Source organism: Humulus lupulus, chromosome 7, assembly GCF_963169125.1.
Source record: "Humulus lupulus chromosome 7, drHumLupu1.1, whole genome shotgun sequence".
In the NCBI taxonomy this organism is placed as follows: Eukaryota; Viridiplantae; Streptophyta; class Magnoliopsida; order Rosales; family Cannabaceae; genus Humulus; species Humulus lupulus.
In genome coordinates this window covers 182,163,874-182,174,243 of record NC_084799.1, presented here as the reverse complement: position 1 = coordinate 182,174,243, position 10,370 = coordinate 182,163,874, and positions in this window count along the sequence as shown.

The window sequence follows — 10,370 nt, the reverse complement described above, 5'->3', positions numbered from 1 at the left end:
CGCACCACTCACTGTTTCGCTTTGCCTTTACCTGCACACATAGTACCCGTGAGCTAACACACAGTGAGAAGAGCTATGTAAGACATAACTCCCTAAACCAGAAATCATAGACTTCCACTAATCATAAATAAAAATCATAGGCATAATAATCATCGTACGATATATAAACACAATATCACACTGTTATACCCAGATTTCGAGCCATAGTAAATATGACCTCGAAAGCTGAGTTCGCAACAAATGGTCTCGTGAAGATTAGAGTGATCTAGGATTGTAAGTCGAGCCTGCAAAGTATGATGTATGATCTCGAGTGCGGTGATCTCGAAATGACCTCGATCTCGAAAGGTAGCTCTGAGAACACCTTCATCTTCAGGAACTTCTGAGCATGGTTCTTGATCTCGATATCCCATCTCGAAAGAAACGTTAGCTCGAGAGATGTCAGTGGCTCGCACAATGACACGAGACCAGAAATGCTGGAGCCTTGAAGATATGCTATAACCACCTTGAGTATCTACAAGTGTAATCACTATGAGATGTAGTCTTCATTAATTGATGTAAATCCCCAAGAATTGTGGGATATTATTTAATACAGTTATACGCCCCCTGATCTTTGGGGGACGTTTCCTTTAATATCTGATTATTGGCATTTAAAGCCATTTATTTGTATTCACAAAAGAGTAACTACCCAAAATATGTGGGATAGTATTCTGCATCCTTCTCTATAAATAGAGAAGGCATGCACCATTGTAAAGGACGAAAATTCTGATCCTTGAGAGAAAACTCTGGAGAATTCTTGCTAAAGAATTGTTCAGAGATAATCTTGAGATTAATAACAGAGACTCGTGGAATAGGCAGATTTAACTGCTGAACCACGTAAAAAACCGTGTTTGATTCGTTTGTTTATTTTTGGCCATTGTCTTAAATTGTTTACGTGCTCTATTCTTTTATCTGTTGACGAAAAACGGCGTCAACAGTTTGGTGCTTTCGTTGAGAGCCTTAAGCATTCATCCCTGAGAGATTCATGGCTGCAAACAATCAGAACACTCCTGAAGAAAATTACCCAAGGCGTCCTGGAAAACAGCCAATGGAGAACCCGGACGCTGATGAGAGGAGTGGGTCCTCCGATTCCCGGGGGCCACCTCCACAACCAAGGGATGAGGACATGTACTATAACCCTGAACGTTATGTCCCTATTGTAGAATTGGAGAATCGGCAGCTGAAACAGTTGTTGGCAGAAGCCAACAAACGTAACGAGGAGTTGACTAGGATAGCCGCAGAGGCGCAGGTGGCTCAGCCCCCGCCTCCGCGCGAAGACCAAGTCCCTCCTCCAAGGGACGTGCACGTTCCTCCCCGGAGGCCCCGTGGACGTCCACGAAAAAATTCTGCCACAAGGAGGCCGGCACAACCTCCAACACCAGCAGAGCCATCCGCCCCTTCTAGGCCTTAGAGGAGTACCCGGGCTCGGGTCCCGCCTAATACACCTGCGAAAGCACCTGCAGGAACTGAGAATAACCGAGCTCCTACCGAGGCTCGGACTCAGGTTCCTGGTAGTGCACCGAACGCAACTGGCCCATCTCGGGCAAATTCTGGGCCCTCTAGGCCGAAGCAAGGAAGACAACCACCGTCACCTATACGGTTCCCACCGTCTCCCATAAGATATCCTTCACCTCCCCGTAGAAACGCTCAACCTCTTCAAAATCAGGGTCAAGGGCGTACGGGGGATAGGCAAGGACACAGGGAGACTTTCCAGGAGCGGAGAGGCGCACAATCTGAGAGAAGTCAGACGTCCCGGTCTCACACTGCGGAGACAAGGCGACATAGAAAGGATTCACCACGAAATGACCGATCAATAAGTTTCACCAGTGACGAGTCCGGAGAAATCAGGTCCGTCAGTAAACGCGACCGAGGTCGTAAAAATACTGGAAGCCGCAAGACCCATCCCGACCTGCGGAATCATCTGAATCAGAGCAGGGGGAAGGGAGATCAGACGAATCCGGACCTAAGGAATCACCTAAATGGGCGTAGAGATCCCTCACGGAGACGCGAGCCTGGGATCGCGATTAATGACCGGCAATTCCAGACACCGCCTAAGGACCCAGTCCAAGAAAGGATTGATCAGCTCGAAAAAGCCTTTAGGCTTTTGAAGAATGAACGAGGGAACGGTCGATATGAGGACTCTGATGAGGAGCTCGAGCCATTTGCTCCCAATATTTCTAACACTCAGTTCCCTCAAGGGTTTCGGATTCCTCACGTCCCAACGTTTGAAGGAAAAACCGACCCATGCAGCCACCTGAGTACATTCAACACTATCATGAGAGCTAGTAACGTGGGATACGAGCTCAGATGCATGTTGTTTCCGACATCATTGGCCGGACCTGCCAAGAGTTGGTTCGAGAAGTACAAAAGACATTCTATAACTTCGTGGGATCAATTGTCTAGAGACTTCAAGAAGCAGTTACGAGCTATGATGGGAGTCAGACCCGAAGCATCCACTTTGACTAACGTCCGACAACAACCGGGCGAAACACTGAAGAGCTACCTGACAAGATTTAATCTAAAGGTCGCCCGAGCTCGTGACGTGGATGACAGTGGGCACTTGATGGCCATCCGAGCTGGTGTTTTACCCGGGAGTGCCCTTTGGGATGACATGCAAGGGAAACCGGTGAGGTCGATAACCGAGTTTAACAGACGGACGCAGAGATTTGTCAATGTAGAGGAGGCGAGGTCAACGCTCAAGGCGACCTCGCAGACCGAAACTACAGCGATAAACATTAACTCCGCCTCAACCTCGGCTGACCCAGCAGCTCCACAGTTTACCTCGGAGAATCCCTCCAAGAGGAAAAAGAGCGAGGGAAATAACCCCGAGGCTGATGGAGGAAAGAAGAAAAAAGGAGAAAGGTATTTCTCCGTATATAAAGTGCACACCGAGCTCAACGAGTCTCGGGAAAACATATACCTGGCTAATGAAAACCAGGACCCCTTCAGGCGTCCGGACCCTATGAGGAATCAAAAGTCCAAGAGGGATTCCAGCAAGTATTGTCGATTTCATAGGGACACCGGACACACAACTGATGAGTGCCGACAGCTGAAGGACGAAATCGAAGGGTTGATCTCGAGAGGTTATTTCCGGCAGTATGTCAAAAACCAGAATACTGTTCAGGCTACTGCCATCCAGAGAGTAGCAGCGCTTCCAGCAGCACAGAATAATAACTCCCGATCTTGGGATGAAGACAGGCCTCCGCCGATAGATGGAGAGGACGTAATAACCATCTCGGGAGGTCCTCATCTCGCAGGAGGGGGCAGAAATGCTCAAAAGCGATATGTGAATGAGCTGAAGACAGGGGACGGGTCTCCTTATGAACCCGAACCAAGGGCACCAAAAAGCCAAAGGGTTGAAACTCAGCCTATAACCTTCACCGAGGAGGATGCCTCCCATGTCCAGTTCCCTCATCATGATCCACTTGTCATCACCCTACAGCTTGCCAACAAAAGAGTGCGCCGAGTTCTCATAGACAATGGGAGCTCAGTTAACATTCTTTATAAAGCAACACTAGAAAAAATGGGACTCTCCTGACCTGAAGGCTTGTGCAACCACGTTGTACGGCTTTTCTGGAGAAGGAATCACCTGTATGGGGTCCATCGAACTCCATGTGACCTTGGGAGACTATCCAGTCTCGGTGACCAAGATGATGGAGTTCGTGGTAGTAGAGTTACCATCTGCCTACAATGTATTGCTCGGGAGACCCGCCCTGGTCGGGCTGGGGGCAGTTTCATCTGTAAGGCATCTAGCCCTTAAGTTCCCAACTCCAAGCGGAGTCGGAACATTGAAAGGAGATGAATTGGCAGGAAGGGAGTGCTACAGCATTTCCTTAAGGGGAAAGAAACAAACGAGCTTGCAAGCACTCGTTGTCATACAGAATAAAGATGGGACAGTTTTAGAAATTGATGAGGAGATAGATCCGAGGATTGAGGAGAAGGTTGACCTCCAACCTTTGGAAGAACTCGAAGAGGTTCAGCTCGAGGAAGCTGATCCCTAAAAGAAAGTGAAGGTCGGGAAACACCTCCAAGACGAATCAAAATAGCAATTAATTTGCTTTCTGAAGAAAAACCAGGATGTCTTCGCGTGGTCACACTCTGACATGGTGGGAATAAGCCCTAATGTAGCGAGCCACGCATTGAATATAGACAAAAGCTTTCCCCCGAAGCAGCAAAAGCGAAGGCAGCTGGATGAAGACAGAAAGAAAGCACTAAAGGAGGAGGTGGACAGGCTGAAAGCAAATAATTTCATAAGGGACGCTTTTTACCCGGACTGGTTGGCCAATCCAGTGTTAGTCCCGAAACCCAATGGGACGTGGAGAACGTGCATTGACTACTCAGACCTCAACAAGGCCTGCCCGAAAGACTGTTTTCCCCTGCCGAGAATTGACCAGCTCGTAGACGCCACGGCGGGGCATGGTCTGATGTCGTTCATGGATGCTTATTTTGGATATAACCAGATTCCCATGCATGCCCCCGACCAAGAGCATACGAGCTTCATCACAGATAAAGGGCTCTACTGCTACAATGTCATGCCATTCGGACTCAAGAATGCCGGAGCCACGTACCAGCGGCTCGTAAACATGATGTTCTCAGAGCAAATAGGGAACAACATGGAAGTTTATGTTGATGACATGCTTGTAAAGTCTCAACTTAACAAAAACCATGTTGATGACCTCGAAGAGTGCTTTGGCGTGCTCAGAAAGTACAACATGAAGTTGAATCCTCAGAAGTGCACTTTTGGGGTGTCTTCAGGGAAATTTCTGGGTTTCATTGTCAACTCTCGTGGAATCGAGGCTAATCCCGATAAAATAAAGGCCCTGATCGATATGCCTTCACCTCGGAAGCATAAAGATGTTCAAAGCTTGACTGGCAGGATGGCAGCTCTGGGCAGGTTCATTTCGAAGTCAACGGACCGCGGTCTCCCATTCTTCAACTTATTGAAAGGAAGTAAGAAGTTCGAATGGACAGATGAGTGCGAACTAGCCTTTCAGGAGCTCAAAAGGCACTTAGCCGAACCACCCATCCTATCGAAGCCTGAGACGGGAGAAGTACTGTTCCTATACCTCTCAACAACTGAACACGCGATAAGCGCGGTGCTAGTTCGAGAAGAAGAGAGAATACAGAAACCCGTCTACTACATCAGTAAAAGATTAATGGGGGTAGAGTCAAGATATCCACTAATGGAGAAGCTCGCCCTCAGCCTAATCCACTCATCTCGCAAGCTCCGCCCTTACTTTCAAGCGCATCCTATCCATGTACTAACAGATCAACCACTAAGGCAAGTCTTGTCCAAACCAGAGGCGTCTGGTCGACTCCTTAAATGGGCTGTTGAGCTCGGACAGTTCGAGATCACCTACCATCCGAGAACAACCATTAAGGCACAAGCGTTGGCGGATTTTATAGTGGAGTGCACCGGTACAGCCGACGACGAGGTAACAACCACGACCCACGAGCTGTGGAAACTTTACGTCGACGGGTCGTCAAATGAAAATGGAGCAGGGGCAGGAGTTATTCTGATCACTCCTGCAGGGAGCAAATTTCACTCTGCTTTAAGGTTCGGCTTTAAAGCATCTAATAATGAAGCTGAGTATGAGGCTTTACTTGCGGGACTGCGAATAGCAAAGGAGCTCAAGGCCAAAGCTATACATTGTTACAGCGACTCCCAGCTCATGGTAAATCAAATCTTGGGAGAATACCAGGCTTGTGGCACAAAAATGGCAGCTTATCTGGAGAAGGCAAAATCTGCATTGGAGTTTTTCGAGTTTTATGCGATCGAACAGGTTCCCCGAGAACAAAACTCAAATGCAGATGCCTTAGCTCGGCTCGCCACTTCCGCCGAAAATGAGGAGCTGAATGTTGTACCCGTAGAACACCTGTCAGCACCCAGCATTACTGAGCCAGACAAGGAAGATGTGTGTATGATCGAGACAGAACCGACCTGGATGAGCCCGATCGTTGAGTACCTCGAAAATGGAATTCTTCCAAAAGATCGAAATCAGGCTCGGAAACTAATGTATCAACTTCCTCGTTACACCATCCTGGATGGAAGGCTATACAGAAGAGGGTATTCCATGCCATTGCTCAGATGTGTGACTCCCCCCGAAGCAAAGAAGATTATTGAAGAAATTCATGAAGGGTTCTGCGGAGATCATACCGGGGGGCATAGCCTATCCAAGAAGATTATACGCCAAGGATATTTCTGGCCAACCATTAAAACGGACTCTTTCGAGTACGTGAAAAAGTGTGACAAATGCCAGAGATTCGCCACGATACCCCGAGCTCCACCTTCCGAACTGACCATGTTGACATCCCCATGGCCTTTTGCAGTGTGGGGGATCGACCTCATAGGCTCGCTCCCAACTGGCAAAGGAGGAGTAAAGTATGCTGTGGTCGCGGTTGATTACTTCACAAAATGGATGGAGGCTGAACCATTGGCGACCATAACTTCGAAGAAGATCCTAGATTTTGTGATAAAGAACATCGTGTGCCGATATGGAGTGCCAAGAAAGATTGTGTCTGACAACGGAACCCAGTTTGATTGCGACTTATTTACCAACTTTTGTAACAAGAACGGTATAATAAAGAGCTTTTCGTCAGTGGCTCACCCTCAGGCGAATGGTCAGGTCGAAGCCGTTAATAAAACTCTCAAAAGTTCTTTGAAGAAAAAGTTGGAAAAAGCAAAGGGACGATGGCCTGAGGAGTTACCTCAAGTCCTTTGGGGATATAGAACTACAGCTCGGACATCAACTGGACATACCCCATTTTCTCTAACATACGGCTGCGAGGCAATGTTTCCCATTGAGGTCGAAATTCCAACGATTCGAACTCAGATTTACAATCAGGATTCAAACCACGCTCAGCTCGAAGAAACCCTAGACTTGATCGAAGAAAAAAGGGAAGAGGCTCAGCTAAGAAATGCTGCTTACCAGCAACGAACCACAAGATATTTCAATAAAAGGGTTCGAGATCGAAAGTTCGGAGTGGGAGATCTGATATTGAGACGCGTATTCTTAGCAACCCGAGATCAATCGGCTGGAGTACTCGGGCCGAACTGGGAAGGACCATACCAGATAGAATCAGTCATCCGACCTGGCGTATACAAACTGGCAAGATTAGATGGGAGCCTGATACCACGAGCATGGAATGGCGAACACCTTAGACCTTATTATCAATAGTATAGGAAAAGTGTTGCCTGTAACCATGATTTTCTATCTATGTTTCTTTATTTTTGTATGACATGTCTACTTTGTTCCGCATGTAATTTATTTTTTATTTTTGCAATCTCTCTTAAGTTAATAACCTATGGTCACACTCATAGGATATTAAGGGGGCATCATTGGCATACATACCACCAGCTTAAAAAATAAAAAGTAATAAATAAAACATGAAGTATTTGGATATAACCAAATACGCGAGCTCAGATAGTTCGGACTTAACCGAGTTATCAAAAATGTACAAAGTATTTGGACATAACCAAGTACGCGATCTTAGATAGTTCGGACATAACCGAGTTATCAAAAATATAAAGTATTTGGACATAACCAAGTACGCAATCTTAGATAGTTCGGACGTAACCGAATTATCAAAAATATAAAGTATTTGGACATAACCAAGTACGCGATCTTAGATAGTTCGAACGTAACCGAATTATCAAAAATATAAAATATTTGGACATAACCAAGTACGCGATCTTAGATAGTTCGGACGTAACCGAATTATCAAAAATATAAAGTATTTGGACATAACCAAGTACGCGATCTTAGATAGTTCGGACGTAACCGAATTATCAAAAATATAAAGTATTTGGACACAACCAAGTACGCGATCTTAGATAGTTCGGACATAACCGAACCATCAAAAACATAAAGTATTTGGACATGACCAAATACGCGAGCTTAGATATTTCGGACATAACCGAACCATCAAAAAACCTAAATATTTGGAGTTAACCAGATGTGCAAACAACAGATTTGGAACAAACCAGCCAAATTATCGATCAATGATAAATGGGAGCCTAAACCTATTGCGAAATATTTCGAAATCGAGGCTGGAATATCTTAGAAAAATAGTTTCGAACTCATAACCTCGGAGCCAAGATACTAAGGATGAGGAAAAGTGACAAAGAGATATAACCAAATCATTCATATTACATGCCATATAAGTACTTTTCAGTTCATGGTTAAAGTAATGTCCGACCTTGATAAATAACGAGGTTGGAAGCGGATAATTCGAATAAACTATGCATGAATGCATCGAATTTCGAGCCTAAATCTAAACTATGTTTGTATGAATTAAATAAACATAACTCATCAATGCAAGAAAAATGCAAAATATTTCGAGCCAAGAAATGTAAAGCATATAATAGAAAAAGTTAAAGAAATTGTGTCAGCCCCGTGGGCACAAATTTAAGAATGAGGGGACGCAGCCCCGATAACTGATCTCTCCGAGATCGGATTTAAGGAAGAAGAGTATCCTTGGCCTTCTTAGCATCAATATCACCAGACCCTCTAGGACGAATAGCATGACTGTCCTGCTGGGCCGCCTCTCGAGCAGCTGTACTTGCCAAAAGACGGCCATTCCACCGCTCAACATATGTGGCTTCGAGAGGACCCAAGAAGCTGGTGTCAAGATCGGCATTGTCGGCCCAAAGTTTGTACATGGCCTGGTCGACCGCTTTCTCCCTCTGCTCCTTAGACTCATTCAGGAGGCGGGTCTTCTCGCTCTCCATGAAATCGAAGGTGGCAGACTTCTCCTCTTCGAGCTTGGCTTTGGCCTTCTCGAGCTCAGCGTTCGACTTTTCAAGCTCCTCGAGACGGGTCTTCAATTTTTCAATTTCAGACTTCGAGTCTTTGAGCTCGTCAACCATCTTCAGCTCGAGATCCTTCGACTTTTGAGCCAGAGATAAGCTCGTTTGCACCTCGTTGGTCAGCTTGTAGTTGAGTTGCGCTGAAACAACAAGGGCCTGAAACACAAAGAATGAATCAGAATTATAATCAGAGACATAAATACTATAAGACATAAATACTCTAAACAGAATTGAGAAGGCTACCGCGGCGGAGAGTTCGATACTCTTCTCATAAAGAGTGTTGCAGTCTGAGGCCTTGCGCACGAGGTCTCAGTGGTCGGCACCAAAGCCAGAAAAGCTCTGACCCACCCGAGAAAGGACGTCCGAGCTGAGAAGCGCCCCTTCTGCCCCAGCGGCGCCATCAAGTACATATTCCTCAGTATGAGTTCGGGCCGTTGGCAGCTGAACCGTTGAGGTAGAAGGTTTCTTCGGAGGCCGAGCAACTATTAACCGGGTCTCGGTGGGAAGCTGCAAGATGGATGCAGTAGAGCCTGACCCATCGACCTGGGCAGTCGGCTCCTTGGAGGTGTCCGCAGTGATCTGGGCCGTGGGAGTCGTCTCGTGACGTTTAGATACCTTGGACTGTCGGTCGGGCCTCTTTGGTATCCTCGGGCATTTGCTCTTCTGGGCGCCAGCTCCCCCATCACTAAAGAGCACGGCGTCGAGGTCGGGATTCATGGCACCTGCATAATGACAATGAGTTAAACAATGATAATAACTTTGGGAAAAGATGTAAACTAGTCAAAGAAAAAACCTAACTGGGACTCTTCCCCGAGCTCGAGCTTGGGGACCATGAAATTCCCCCGTCTTCAGAAGAGGCGGGGGGAGTGCCTTCCCTATAAGTTGGTGACAACCTCGAGAGGTCCCTATAGTCATTGGTCCCATATTGCACCACTATCCCATTCCACACCTCGTCCGTGGTGTACATGGTATCATATTTCCTGAGCCCACTATCAAACCTATGGACGCAGTCATCTACCCAACTCCACATGTAGAAGTGGTATCTATCCTGTGGGCACGAGACTAGTCTATTGGGCCTGTGTTTTAATAGAGTGGAGGACCACATTCGCGAAGTAGGAAGGGTTTTACCTCCTCCGGAGTCCGAACTCGAAGCTTCGTCATTGGCCTCATTTCCCGACCGCAGACTTCTCGAGCGAGTTGGGAGAGATGCTTTCCTTTCTCTCCTCGGAGGAAGGATGCCTGTGGGCAGTGGCACTTCCTCCCAGCGTTCATATTTTTTACTGGACCAGTCAGAGGTTGACTGGCCCTGTCCCAACAACCCACAAGCTCGCAGCTTGTCCTCATGTAGCAGAAATGAGAGAGATCTCCTGCCGTAAGGGAGTCGGAGCAGGCTCTCTCTGTGCTCCTTCATTGTCTCGTCAGGGGTGGGACGCTGAAAGTTAGCTGAAAGGCGAGATACACTTCAACCAAACATGGATTCAAGGGCTAAAAATTCGAGCTCAAAAATAGAAAGTAACGAGAATAC